Genomic DNA, 16,283 nt, shown 5'->3' with positions numbered 1-16,283 from the left:
TTTTATTTATTGACATGGGAGTACATTCAGGATTCAGAATTTAATGTGTTAACTCATGCATGTGTAAATGCCATGTACCTTCTTCAACTAGATTGATTAATTGAAGCCTGGCCTGCAGCAAGTGGTGGGGAAATGCGGGAAGTACTGGAATTTCCCCAGCACATTTTAGATAAAGGGAGTCTAAAAACATCAGAAGGATGTAGGTTAACCTATTATATGCCAACTGTGTAGCCACCCTTAACCATATCCCCTAGGATATGGGCTCAGAAGATATTTCCCTCATCCACACAACAAGAAATTGTAATACTAGTATCTTTGAAAAAATCTGTGTTAATTGTAAGCCAGAGATAGTATCAGGGAATGCCTCAAAGATGTTGGGCTCTTGGATTTTAATAGGAATATTGGGATCCTGAACTGGTAGAGTCAAAGTCATGATCACTTAATAATCAGATAAAGTGGGTGAAAGTATCACAATAAACCTCAGGGGTAGAGTAGCATCAGAGTGTTTGGAACACAGAGTTCTATGACAATGACAGTATTTCTTCATGTGGCAGGAACTACAGTAGACTTCATTATCTTGATCTCAGGGTTATGTCATTATTCCTGCTCTATGTTATATGTCATCCAGATGCCACTTCATCATCTTAGTACCCCCCAGAATATCATTCTGGTCCATTATATAATATGATGCTACTTGGACATGTTGAGCAGAAAACAGTAAGCATCTCTACATGCCTACTAAAACATATGCCCAGCAGAATATGGGAAATAAGTGCAGGAGTTCAGGGGCCTCCTCATTAGAAAAATATCTAGGTCTAGTGGTCTGTGGGCACATCTAGCTATGTCCTCCAGTGTGAGTGGAGGACAAGTTGTAAGTTGCCCTCATATATCTTACCACCAAGAAAAAGGCACATTGCTTGGACTCTTTGGATTTAGGAGGCCACATTTAACATATTTGGGTGTGCTTTTCAAAGCCACTTATTAGATGACACATAAGACTGCCACTTTGGGTGAGACTTGGACCAAAAAAAGGCTTTCCAGCAGGTACTAGCCACGTTACAAACTGCCCCTGCCACTTACATCTTATGAGCAGTAGACCCAATGGTATCAGAATTATCTATGGTACAAGAGACCCTGAATGGAACCTCTAGCAATACCTAGAAGAATAATCACAACACCAACCTCTACAACCTGGGGTTAAGAGCAAACCTGCTTCTAAGCACCATTTTCCATTTGAAAAGTAACCCTAGATTTGCTACTGAGCCCTAGAAGACTGAAAACCTAATAATGGAACACCAAGTGACTATGTGACCCACAATGTTCATCAGAATGTTATCTGTTGAAGCATAAAGTTGAACATGCTCAGTAGTATGTGGAAGGCACAAGTCAACTTCATGAGTAGATGACTCAGACTCCCATGATGTCATGGTGTCATGGGGAGTTCCCTCTAGGCAAAAAACAAAGAAAAAAAATCTGTGGACCTAGTTATGAATGGGTCTGCATGGTGTGCTGACCTCTGTATCTTCCACCTCAGTGCTTACTCAATGGGCCCATGTGCAGAGATGCCATGATGGCAATTGTGGCTCTTCAGAGCTTTAAAAACTTGGGCCTCCCCCAACAAAGGTGAGTACTGGACCAAAAACAGCAAAGGCCAGTGCTGAGTTCTGCTTGGCCCATTCCCTGAGGTACCATCCAGGCACCTAGTGCCACATAGATTATTTTGGAGAGCCCTTCTATCATCAGGTGGTGAGCAAGGCAAACTTATCTGCCCTCTTAGGAATAGGTATGTTTAGGTGCAGATTATTCTTTTCTGATTGCAGTTCTTCTGTCAACACCATCACCTGTGGACATGTTGATCTTAATAAAAAGTCTTATTCATCACCACATAATTTAGACTAGGACACCATCTCAGATCAAAGAACTCATTTGCTGGCAAAAGAAATGCTGTAGTCAGTGCACAGCCACAGAATTCACTGGTCTTACAGTCCTCGTAACCTAGAAGTAGCCGACTTGATAGGATAGGTGCAACAGCCTGTGGAAAACTCATTTACGGTGATAGCTTGGAGCCAACATTCTGCAAGGCTGAGCTGATGTCCTACAGGATTTGTTATGTGCCAGTGGTCAATATATGGTGCCATCTTACCAAAAGCCAGAATGCAGGGTCTGGGGAAAGAATGCAGGTGGGAGAGGATCATCTCTATAACCTTGAGAACTGGAGTTGGAGATTTTAGTACCTCGTGGAGGAGTGTTTCCACTAAGGAGTATGGTCATTATTCCACTAAATTGTAATTTAAGACTGCCACCTGATCATTTTGTGTTTTTCCTACCCTGAACCAACATACAGAGAAGGAGAACATTGATAATTGATCCTTATTATCTGGGAAAACTGGGTCACTGCTACACAGTGAGGGCAAAGAAGACTGGTATCCAGGGATTTACAGGTTCTTTCTCAGTACTCGCTTGCCCAATAGTACTCGTCAAAGGAAAACTGTACCAATCAATGAGGACTTGAACTCTGGGAATAATGATCATCCCAAGGGAAGAAATAAAAACAGCCATGGTGCCAATAGCCAGGGGAACACGGACAGATTGATGGAGGAAGAAATATATGAATACGTAGCCCTTGTGACTAGTTACAGAAACAGGGACTGTAGGGCTAATTTTATTTTAATTAATTGATTCTCTCCACCCTGTTTACTCTGCTGCTGTTTCATGCTGGTCTCAGCCTATTGATAACCAATATTGTGGCTGGACCTGGACCTGTGGTCTAATTATGATTGCAAGATGCTCTCAGCAATAACCACCAGGAAACTTTGGGAAAAAAAGTTTATTACTCACAGGTCCTGAAAAGCACAGGACACACCTAGGACCACACATTGAGGTCACAGGTAGGGGGAGAGAGAAAGAGAGACAGAGACAGAGACAGTGGAGGAGGTGGGGAAGGAAGGCCCAGGACTCTGCTTTTATTGAGGTACAGGGTGGGGGCCTCAGGTTTCCAAGGCTCACTCTTTAATGATGTGCTTAAAACACAAGATCAGTAATTTAAAGCATGGAAAGGGAAAAAGAACAAGCGGCCCAAATGGTCAGTTATCAAAATCAGCCAAGACTTCGAAAACAAAGCCTGGGTGGGGGGAAGGGGAGCTGGCTCTTTATCTAGTCATGTGGCTGGGAATGTGCTTATTCAAGATATATAAGATAGCCATCTTTGAAGTGGATGCTTCTTTGAAGTGGATGCCTGAGAAATCAAAGTTTAAGTCAGGTACTTGCATTACAGAAAGAAAAGCCAACTGTCAGGGCTTACACTATAGCTACCTCAAATAAAATACACTGGTGCTAATATTTTAACTTTCAGGTAAGACTGACTGAATTGACACCAATCCAAAAGGACATGCTAACTGTTAAGAGTTTTTATTCCCCTGTGTGGGAACAAGGTGTTTCATCTTGACAAAGGACAGCAGTGGTTGCTGAAGGAGAAAAGGGATAAACTGAGTATTCACTGCTGGCCCCTCCAATTCTACTCTCCATCCTTCTCAACCTTGGGGGATGACTATATAGGCAACATCAACCAGGCTCCCTTGTCCTCTGGCTTCCAATAGGGTCAGCCAATTAGAGAGTGGGAGAAAGCAGAAGGCAAAGTATTTTGTCTTCCTGCTTGACCATGGTTTGTCAGCGGCTGCATTCCTAAAGGACACAGATTCTGCTAGGCAGCCCTCTTTTATGGCTATAACTACCACCTGGTACTGGTAGCCTTTCTTTGATGCCCAACTTCCTGCTGTTGCCAATCCCAGAGTGCTTTATCATCCCTTGTAAATTTCCCTTAATCTTACCCAAACCTTTATAAATACTTTTATTAAAATTCTTTAATTATTCCCTTTTTAGTATGGCATGTTTCCTATGAGGATCCTGATAGATATAGTCACACAGAAAGTGAGACTTAAGAATAAGAAGGACAAAAAAGAAGTGTTTTAGGCAGAGAAGACAGCAAATATAAAAGCTGCAGGGAAGCGATAAGTTTGTGTTTTTTGCAATAGAAAGAAGGCTAGTGTGGCTGGACAGAGTGAAGGATGCATCTGGAACTCTGAGAAACATCAACATTTAAAGGACAAGTTGAGGAAGGTGAGCCTCTGTTAGAGAATAAGAAAACAAAAATATCAGAAAGATAGCAGGAAAAAAAAAAAAAGTAACACAATAGCAGAGGAAAGTGTGTATCAAGAAAATGGACATGCTCAACAGGTCAGCTGCCCCAGAAGGGCCCTTAGGATAGGGAAACACACTGTCTATTGACTTTGACACTATGAAGATCATGGTAAATCTTAACATAAAAATAATCTTGGTAGAGTAGGTAGAGAAGAATTCAGGATACTGTAGATTGAGGAATGACATGAGCAATGAGAATGTAGAAATAATATAAATAGAACTCTTTCTCACGAAGCTTGGCTGCGAATGGAAGTATGCATACATATAGATATAGCTATATAGAAAAAGTAGCACAACAGGGGAATGTGGGTTCTAGGGATTTCTGTTTGTTTGTTTTTTGATTTTAGGTAGAACAAACTCAAGTGTGCTTATCAGCTCCAGGAAAAGAGGTAGTAAACCTGTCTGCAGAGGAACGGTTAAGGATATAGGAAAAATCGGGAATAAATTATGAAATTTTCCAGGTTAAAAGGCAAAGATGAGAAAAAGAACAGACAGGATTCTCTTTGAAGGAGCGGGACATTTATTCACTGAGATGGGTAAGAAGAAAGTACAGGTGCATGTGGAAAAGACTGAGTGGATAATGAGAGTAGAGAAAACAAGAAAGTGGCATAAATATTACACTCATTTATTCCACAAAATTTATTGAGTCCTTCTTATATCCAAGTTTTCCTCAGTACTAAAATACATGAGTGACCATAAGCAGATGAATGCCTTGATCTCATGGAATTTACATCCTAGCAGGGGAAGGCAGACAATAAATAGATAAATAAATAATAAGCCAGGTGAAGATGAGCGCCTAAAAGAAAAATAAAGCAGGTAATAGAACAGAGAGTCATGACAAGAAGGTTGTTGGAAGACAGTTCAGTTAGGTTAGAAAAACAGGCCTCTCTCACGAGGTGACATTTGAGAAGACAACAGAACGAAGTTAGGGAATAAGAATACAAATAACAAGTAGAGGTTCCTGGTCATATGGAACAGCAAGAACAAAGGTCCTGAAGTGGGCATGTTTTTGAGTGTCTGGACACAAGGAGGGAGCTGATATGGAGCAGAGTAAGTGTGGGGAGAGGGTAAGAAAATGAATCAAAGAGGTTGGAGGGGTGAGCAGGGGTTCATAATATAGGCTTTTGAGAAAAGATGACAAAGTTTGAAATACTGTTATGGGAAGTGAAATAACAAGTTGGCCTAGGACAAATGAAAACATTGACAAATAGCACCAAAAGCCTAGCTGAGGTTAGAGACAGGGAATTTTTAGTGATGCCAAACTAGGATGATTTTTTTTTTTTTTTTTTTTTTATGCGTTACGCGGGCCTCTCACTGTCGTGGCCTCTCCCGTTGCGGAGGACAGGCTCCGGACGCGCAGGCTCAGCGGCCATGGCTCACGGGCCCAGCCGCTCCGCGGCACGTGGGATCCTCCCAGACCGGGGCACGAACCCGTGTCCCCCGCATCGGCAGGCGGACTCTCAACCACTGCGCCACCAGGGAAGCCCTAGGATGATTTTTAAGAGCAGAAAATGCTTGGATTAACCCCAAATTAGGTCTTTACATTGTGCAATAACAGAAAGAAAAGAAGGCAAAAGATTCGAGAATTGTGTCAAGTGAGTAATTCAAGTGATAGACCATCGGGTATGTAGGCAAGAGTATAAAGTTAGAAGGAATCACATAGTTTGTGGGAAAATGAAATTGGATTTGTATACAGTTGTAAAGTAGGTGTGTAGAGTAGAGAAAAATGAGAACCTGATTTGTGGTCAGAGTGAGATATTGAATATTAAAATGTATGCAAGATATAAAGATATCACATGACCCAGCAATTGTACTCCTAGATAGATACCCAAGAGAAATGAAAACATATCCATACAGAAATTTGTGCATGAATGTTTATAGCAGCACTATTCATAATAGTCAAAAGGTGGAAACAACTCAAATGTCCATCAATGGATGAATGTATAAAGAAAATGTGGTGTATCTATACAATAGAATATTATTTGGCCATAAAAAGGAATGAAGTACTGACACACGCTACAACATGTATGAACCTTGAAAACATTATGCTAAAAGAAAGAAGCCAGGCACAAAAGATCATATACTATGTGATTCCATTCATAGCAAAGTTCAGAATAAGTAAATCTATAGACACAAAAAGTAGATCAGTGGTTTTTCAGGGTTGAGGAATGGGGTGTAGAAGAATGATAGCTAAAGGATATGGGATTGCTTCTTAAAGTGACAAAAATTATCTAAAATTGACTATGGTGATTGTTGCACATACCTGTGAATATACCAAAAGTGTACCAAAAGTACACTTTAAGGTGTACCAAAAGTACACCTTAAATAGGTAAATTTTATGGCATGTGAATTACATCACAATAAAGCTGTTGATAAAATGAAGTAGGCAATGGATGAGTCCATCCTGAAGACATGGATATGAGCTGCTAAAGTGGGATGGAAATGAAGGTCAAGGAACTAAAAAAGTAAGATACTGAATGAGATATCTTGACCTAGGATGATGATGGGATTAGAAGTAGAGCAATATACTGAGTCTGATGCCAGAGTCCTTAGTGAATGTACGGGAGTCAGTCACTAGGATATTAGCAGATGTCAGTGATAAGCAGAAAAGGTGGTGGTTAACTATATGTCATTGAACTACAAGTAGGTGCTGTTTGTTGTATGTATCTTTGTTAAAAATTTCTTTTAAGGCAAATGGTTTGGATAGATCAATGCCTATCAGAATGCCTAGTACCCTACACATGCCTGAGGGTGTGATAGTAAACAGCCTCTGCTTGAGAAAGCTGCAAGGTCTCAAATGTTCCCTGTGTCTATTAATGCAAGGATGAACCTAGGGCACTTTTTGAAAAATTCAGTCTTCTTCAGGAGGATTTTTTCTTTTCTTTCCTCAATTTTTTATCCTATTCTTTCTTTTTTGAACCAAAAAAAAGTTCCAAAATCCATAAAGAATTGAGCACAGAGGAAAATAATGGAAAGATGATATAAAGTGGGAGAAGGAGAAGAGGACACACTAAACTTAATAGAGGTGATGATAGAGAAGACAAATAATTGAAGTAACTTGTGTTTTGAATGGCACCAAATGAGGACATGAATGAGATGAATGAAAAGATTCACTGGTTTTGAAATAGCTTGAAGTTCTAGAATGAACAGACTAGATGATGCTTGATGTCTGTGGAATGGCTAAGCTACAGCTACATTTCAGCAACTGGCTTGTACCTGGACTTCTGGTTAGAGAACAAAATGTGCCACACACTGGGCCATTCACTGGGATATGAATATAAATAAAACAGTCCTGTACTTAAAGAATTCCCTCGTTATTACAACAAAATAAATGTGGAATATTTATATCCTGTATTAAGGTAACAAGCAGTGATAGACAAAATCTGGCAGGTATTTTCAAAAAAATTTTAAGTACAATTTTATGTTCGATGAAATGCACAGATCTTAAGTGGATAGGCTGTTCAGTTTGACAAATGAGTACACTAATGTAACCCACATCCTTATCATCAAAATATTCCCATCACCTCAGAAAATTCCCTCCCACCTCTTTCTAGTAACTCCTCTTTATTTTTCCCCAGAAGCAATCACTCATCTGATTTATATTATCATAGATTATTTTTGCTTATTCTAAACTTTTTATAAATGGAATTATATGCTACTTTGTTTTTGGCTTCTTTTACTCAACGTTTTTGAGATTTATCCATGTTGTTATGTGTATCAGTAGTTCACTTCTTTTTATTGTTGTTCCATTGTATAAATATACCATAGATTATTTAACCATTGTTCTCCTGTTGATGGACACCTGGGTTTTTTTCCAGTTTGGGGCTACTACAAATAAAGTAGTTCTAAATATTCTAGAACAAGGCTTTTGTGGATAGATGTTTCTAGTTCTCTTAGATAAATACCTAGGAGTGTAACTGCTGAGTCACAGGATGTACATATGTATGTTTAACTTTTGAAGGAACTGTCAAACTATTTTCCAAAGTGGTTGTACCATTTTATATCTTTACAGCTGTGTACGAGATTTCCAGATGCTCTACATCCTCTAAAGCATTTGGTATTTTCAATCTTTTATCAATTTGTTTTAATTTGCATTTCCTTAAGAATCAGTGATGTTGAACACTTTTTAATGTGCTTGTTAGTAATTTATATGTCATTTTTGTGAAGTGTTTCCTTAAATATTTTGTCCATTTTGTATACAATTATATATTATTATTGAGCTGTAGGAATTCTCTGTATATTCTATATATATTATAAGACCTTTCTCAAATGTATTTTGACATTTATATTATGAATACAACAATTTGTATTATGAATATTTTCTCCCAGCCTGTTGTTTACCTATTTGTTTTCTTAACAGTGTCTTTTGATGAACAGAAGTTTTTGATTATAATAAAGTGTAATTTATGGTTTCATTGTCTTAAGAAATCTTAGCCTACTCCAAGTTCATGAAAATATTCTCCTGTGCATTGTTCTAGAAGCAGTATATTTAAGTTCAGCTGTTATTTATAGGTCTATGATCCATTTCAAATAATTTTTGAGTGAGGTAGAAGTTGAAGTGTTTTTTTTAATTTGAATACCCAGTTTTTCTAGCACCAGTTGTGAAAAGATTTTCCCCTTCTCAATGAATTCCTTTGATGCCTTTGTTGAAAATTACTTAATCATCATAGATGCATATGTAAGTCTATTTTGAGATTCTGTATTTTAATCTATTTATCTATTATTATTTTAGTATATTTGTCTACTGTCTTTATTACTGTAGCTTTGTGACACATCTTGAAGTCAGGTATTGCTAACTTTGTTAAAAGACTTTTTTTTTTTTTTTTGCTATTCTAGGTCCTTTGCATCTCCAAATATACTTTAAAATCATTTTGTATATTCTTTAAAAACCCACAGGGAATTTAGACAATTTGTGATTACACTGAACACACACACACACACACACACACACACACACACATACATACATACAGACAGACAAAACTGGGGGGAGATTGGACATCTTAACAGTAGTGCCTTCCAATCAATAAATATAGTAGCTCCTTCTATTTACTTAGGTCTTTTAACATTTCTCTCAGCACTCTTCTGTAGTTTTCAGTGAAGCAATTTTGTGCACCTTTTAAAAAATTAATTCCTTAGTATTTTATGGTTTCAACACAATTATACATGGTTTTTAAAATTCTTTAATTTCCAATTTTTCTTTGTCTAAGATATTTGAAAGGAAGAATTGGGTTTTACAACTGCTGTGTAGAACTGCTGGAGTTGGGAATGGGAAGCAACTGGGAAGAGAGGATCAAATACTGAGTCCAAGCATGTACGTACTGGGGATCAGAAGAATATGCTGTTAAACTGTGAAATAAAGAAGCTGACTGAGGAGAAAAAATATGGTGTTCTTTTTTAAAATATTTCCCTTCATCTGTTTTTGTGTGTTGTAGATTCTTAGGAATAATTATAGATCCCTTCGTAAAAATTGAAAGGAACAATTCCTCCTGTAGGAAATAATGATTAAACTAAAAGTCTTCTACAAAACAACATTCCAAAATTGAGATAATATTCAGACATGATTCGACTAAGAACAGTTTTCGTATAACAGACCAAACTGACGTGGTTGCTCCCATTACCCAGAATGTAAGGCTGGCTACCTGTGTTAAGTATATAGTAATGCTCAGAGGTTTAACATAAGGGCAGAAACTTATTATCAAGCAGAGTCTAACAGATGCCATGTCCTATTTTGAGGGTGTATTTGTGCTCACTATTACCTAGTACTCCCAGTGACTTAATGCATCCTACAGAAGACATTTTTATTTGAAAACTCAGCACCATCCTTATAAACAAGTAGGGCTGCATTAAATGCTTTGGCAGGCAGAAATGAGTGTAGAAATTTTATGCTCCTGAGTGTGTAATTTTTGCTAAATATAAATTGCTATGTTAAATCAATATGCTGTTTCCAACTACTGAGAACATGTATCCTATTAATTGATCATGAGATTATACATTTTCCCAGAAAATTCTGATCATCCTTTTTGAAAACTCTGCGGTCTACAATTTTAATGAACTTTCACTGTGTCCATTTTCTTCAGACAATGATGTAAGACAACAATTTATTTAACACCCTAAATCTGGGTAGAAAAGAAAGGAATATAGGGTTAACAGATAAGCTGTAGGACACACCAAAAAAAGGGTTTATAATAAGGCAAATAAAAAGAATGAAAAAGGTGTGAAAATAAAAAAGGATGAGGAAAGCAAGGTAAGATGTTTTCCAAGTGAAGAGAAATTTCTAGGTCACAAAATTCTGCCATGCATGGTCATGTTGGCTGAACAAAGATCTTTATAATAATACATAATTATGTTATAATCCCCACCCTCCTTTCTCTAGTAAATTAGTTCTGACTCTGGCTGAACAAAGAGATCACATCAGAACTTTCTGAAAATTCAGATTCCCAAGTCCAGCATAGATTTCCTGAATCAGACTATAGCAAGGAGCATCCTGGTAATCTGTATATTTTTAAAAGGCTCTCTAACTAAATGAATGCTACTTAAAATTGTTAAGAATCACATATGTAAAACTATTGTGTTTAGTTGAGGAAGCAAGCACTGGAAGAACTAAATACTGTAATAGTCAAAAGTTAATTCTTCTGGGATATGATTCTGTAAAGCAGAAGAAATGTAGGACAAGAGATTTGACTTAAAAAAAGAAAACTAGCAAGATGTAAGATAAAGCTCATCAGTTAACTCTTAAGAAGAGGAAGATGTGGGAAACACTGCTCTAAGGTACAGTTGTAAAGGAGCGAATGGGTCAAAATAAATAAACAACAGAAAGATTCTGCCCACAGCAAACTCATCTACTAATTCATAAAAATACTCTTCCTCAAGACTGATATTTAGCTCTCATGACCAGTATGACCATACCAAGTGTTAAAATACCTAAATATTTTCCTACCTGTTGGGAATATATCTTGTCCCCAAACACCTAGGACCCTCTGAATCTACCCACATTCCCAAAACTAAAATGTTAATGCCATACCAGGTATAGCAAGGGGTCTTTAGGACACTGCCCAAGACCTCTGCTGACATCTATTTGGACTGGTCAGTGCCTTATGGGATGGTCAAAAATATGAATGGTACCCCTGCTTTCCTCTTATCCCTGAAGAATAATAGTTAACTTAATTGTACATGCTAAGCCAAACTAAGTGTTTCATTACCTTAGAAAAACATTGGTCAGAATGGCCATCATCAAAACAATCTACAAACAATAAATGCCGGAGAGGGTGTGGAGAAAAGGGAACCCTCTTGCACTGTTGGCGGGAATGTAAATTGATACAACCACTACGGAGAACAGTATGGAGGTTCCTTAAAAACCTAAAAGTAGGGGCTTCCCTGGTGGCGCAGTGGTTGAGAGTCCGCCTGCCTATGCAGGGGACACGGGTTCGTGCCCTGGTCTGGGAAGATCCCACATGCCGCGGAGCGGCTGGGCCTGTGAGCCATGGCTGCTGAGCCTGCGCGTCCGGAGCCTGTGCTCCGCAACGGGAGAGGCCACAACAGTGAGAGGCCTGCGTACCGCAAAAAAAAAAAACAAAACTAAAAGTAGAACTACCATATGACCCAACAATCCCACTACTGGGTATATACCCTGAGAAAACTATAATTCAAAAAGATACATGCACCCCAATGTTCATTGCAGCACTATTTACAACAGCCAGGACATGGAAGCAACCTCCATCAACAGATGAATGGATAAAGAAGATGTGGCACATATATACAATGGATAATTACTCAGTCATAAAAAGGAATGAAATTAGGTCATTTGTAGAGATGTGGATGGACCTAGAGTCTGTCATACAGAGTGGAGTAAGTCAGAGAAAAACAAATATCGTATATTAACGCATACATGTGGAACCTAGAAAAATGGTACAGATGAACCCATTTGCAGGGCAGAAATAGAGACACAGACGTAGAGAGCGACATGTGGACACGGTGGGGTAGGGGGGTGGGATGAATTGGGAGATTGGCATTGACATATATATCACTACCATGTGTAAAACAGATAGCTAGTAGGAACCTGCTGTATAGCACAGAGAGCTCAGCTCGGTGCTCTGTGGTGACCTAGATGGGTGGGATGAGGGGTGGGGGTGGGAGGGAGGTCCAAGAGGGACGAGATATATGTATACATATAGCTGGTTCACTTCATTGTACAGCAGAAACTAACATAACATTGTAAAGCAACTATAGTCTAATTTTTAAAAAAAACAAAAAACAGTGGGAAGTTTGCATACATTTAAAGCTAAAACTTATACAGTTTTATATTCTGGATATACACAATGAAATGAAGGAATAAATGAACATATGAATAAATTATTTAATGAGCAATATAAAAGAACCTTATCTGAAGGGGAAACCATATTTCTCTGAAACACTGGTATCCAAAAGTGCAACAAAAAGCAAGACAGTGGTGGAGCCAGTTGTCTTGATTGTGCTGATAAAAGCTTGAAACCTTATTTTGTCTGTGAAGGACAGTGCCAGGGTCTATATAAAAAATCGCTACTGTTTTAAATCTTCAGAGCCCTACCAATGAGTGCTTCAGCAGTCTTCTACAACGTACATACGGCAAGAGTAATTGCCAAAGGGTCAGACAGAGAGTATTCCAGGGGGATTTAGACATATGCAGGCCTCAGCCCAGCCTGCCAGCTTGACACCCCACCCCTACTCTATTGATCATGATGGGAGCCTTGATTTTTACAGGCTTTTATTTGACCTTATAAAGTTAAGTTATAGAAAGACCAGCAGGCTCATGCCAACTCTGAAATGTTTTCCTTTTTAGTCACAAGGCAATACTCCAAAAGATTTTTATTCAGGCAGTTGAAGATACAGGTGGAGGAGAAAACTGTTTTCTAGAGACTGCTGGGGCTTCTTGAAAATCTAGTTACTTTGGAAATATTCCTGTGGTCCAATAAAGCATTAGGGACTCTAGGGTGTACAAGTAGTTCTAACTCAATTTCTTTGTCCACTAATGTTTATTTGCTACACCATGTTCTGCAAATTATGTTTGTAAGGTTTCCCCAACTAAGTTGTGAAATTCTTAAGAGCTAAAAAATGTCTTCCATCTTTATATCCATTGCAACTAGCACTGGTGTCTGGCATATGGAAGTTGTTCAACTAAAGTTCTAGAATGGAATGGAATGGAATAGAATGGGATCAAATGGATGAAAGGGGAGAGAAGGAAATAAATGATATTTAGGAAATTAATTAAATTTAGGAAATTACAATTAATTTTTTGCTTCTCTTCTTCATTCCCTAAATGGAGTAATATCTATAATCTCTTATCTCATGGACAAAGCTTAACTTTATAAGAATATCTTTTGAACAATGCCTTGAATCTTTAGAGGAAAGATTTGGGAAGCAGAATGCTCCCTTTCCCAAAGATGTCCACGCCCTAATCCCTAGAACTTGTGAATAAATTACATGGCAAAAGGACTTTTCAGATGTGATTAAGGTGACAGAGGGTATACTAAATTATCTCCATTGGCTGAACCTAATCACATGAGCCCTTAAAAGCAAACTTTATTTGGCTGAAGTCAGAGAGATTCAAAGTGTTAGAGTGACTCATTCCACCATTGCTGGAGGAGGCCACATGGAAAGCATAGTGAAGACATGTGGGCAGCTTCTAGGAGCAAGAACCAGCCCCAGTCTGACAGCCATGAAGAAACAGAAACCTCAGTCTTATAAACACAAGGAACTAAATAAATTAAGCCAATGACCTGAGTGAGCTTGGAAATGGTTTCTTCCACAGAGCCTTTGGTAAGGAATGCAGCATCCCTGCTGACAACTTGATTTTAGCCTGGTGAGATATATGTCAGACTTATGACACAAAAAAACTATGAGATAATAAATAGGTCTTGTTTTAAGCTGCTAAAATTTTAGAAATGTGTTACAGCAGCAACAGAAAATTAATGTAATGATTCAGTGACTGTATAATTCTCACATTTCTAAATAATTGGGGACTTAAATTTTGATTGCTTTTAATATAATTAGTGAAATAAGTGAATTGTCATATCTGGGCCTCCTGTTTTGTTTGGAAAAAACACATGATTTATTAATGCATCATTCATTCAACAAATATTCATTGAGATTCTATATGTATCAGGTACTGAGTAATGGTCTGTGAGTTACGACATCAATACAGTTTACACCAATGACTCTAGGTGGAGAATTGGAAGTGTTTAGATTATTTAGTACTTGATTAGTTTATCTATAAAAAATGGAAGTGTTACTAACATTAACCACATATGTAAGCTAGAACTAGCCATTTTATCTTTCTGGATATAGTTCATACCTTGCTAAAGTGAATGGTGTGTCAATAAACCAGTGTTCCCAGTGTTCTATGGCATACCCAACCTGGGTATATTAGTTGTATTGTGTTGGAGCTGGGGAGGAAGAAAAACGGTTTTATGATCAGAAGAGAACTTTCTTAGACTCCCACTACCCCTCTCAATTACCTACCAATATCTGCCTCCACAAATTCTACCTTCCCACCTGCTACCACAAATAAACTCTTTGTGCTGATATCTAAAGCCAGAATATTGCTTATGCCTATAGGAAAATGCTGTAGCAAGTCCCCCACCCTCCTACATCAATATTTCATTGTCTTCTGGATCACTGCCATAAGCATACAGCATATGACTTTTTACCATCTTTCAGTTGGAAAAAAAATTCCCTTGGCCCTACTTTCCTCCCACCTTCTCTTTGATCCCAGTTACAGCAGAATTCCTTGAAAGAGTTGCTATACTTATCATCTCCAATTATCCCTCTTATTTTCTCCCAAAGCTATTTCATAAGGGTTTTGACGGCACCATTCTTCCAAAATTACACTTGCCAAGGTCACCAACGATTCCACATTGCTAAATCCAATGTTTAATTCTCAGTCTCACCTTACTTGACCTGTCAGGAACATTTGGCACAGTTGTCATTCCCACCTCCTTGATCCAGTGTCATCATTCATCTGCCAGGACACCATATTCTCCTGGTTTACCTCATATCTTGTTGTCTATTCCTCAGTCTCTGTTGCTGGTTCTTCCCCTTCTCCCAAGGCTCTTGATGTGGGAGGCTCCAAAGCTTATTTTTCCATCCATTTCTATTTTTTATTGACACACTCTTGGTGACCTCTTAAATTTCAGGTCTTTAAATACAATTGACATGTTGATTTCTTCCAAATTTTTATCTCCAGCTTAAATCTCCCTCCTGAATTTCTGACTCATATATCTAACTGCCTTCCCAGCATCCCCACATCTATGTCTGTGCAAGATCACAAACTCAAAACTGAACTTTTTTTCTTTCTTCCAAAAGCTAGCTCCCCACACAGACTTCCCACTGAAGTTGATGGAAACTCCATCTTTTAAGTTCCTAGAGCTGAAAGCCTGAAAGGTATCTTTGACACCTCTCTTTCTTTTATATTCCACATGTAATCTGAAAATTCTCCTGGATCTACATGCAGAAATCGCACCATTTTCACTATCTCCACTGCTATCCTCCTAGTCAAGATCATAAGTATCTCTCACATGGATTACTGCAATGGACCCCTAATGGGTTTCCTTGCTTCTGACCTTGCAAATATATTCTCGTCTATTCTTTTATTTTTTGGTGGGGGGGCGTTGAAGGAAAGATAGCTTTATTAGGAGGCCAACAATCCTGGGGAGAAGGTGGACTCATGTCCCAAAGAACCAATTCCTGACTCCCCAGGTTTTCCTCAGAGATAATACGGGAAAAGAGGAAGGGGTTACATGCTGGGGAAAGGGTAGTCTTCTATTTTCAGAGATGATTATCATGATCACTGGCACCAAAATTTCATCATGTCTTGCTTGCGGTTGGAATGTTATCAGGCCATGAGTCTCTGGGTTAGTTATTTCTGCTAGTGTTGGAAGGTCTCCTGCAGAGGTGGGTGGCGGCTGTGGCTCACCGCGGGGATGAGGACACTGGCCTATAGTCTATTCTTAATATAGCAGCTGAAACAACCTTTTTAGAACTTAAACAAATTTGAGTTATTTATCTGGTCAATGCCTTACAGTGGCTCCCCATTTCACTCAGAGAAAAAG

The sequence above is a fragment of the Phocoena phocoena genome, chromosome 17 (genome assembly GCF_963924675.1).
Source record: "Phocoena phocoena chromosome 17, mPhoPho1.1, whole genome shotgun sequence".
NCBI lineage: Eukaryota > Metazoa > Chordata > Mammalia > Artiodactyla > Phocoenidae > Phocoena > Phocoena phocoena.
The sequence above is the reverse complement of the archived record's forward strand: the minus strand, read 5'-3'. Positions refer to the sequence as shown.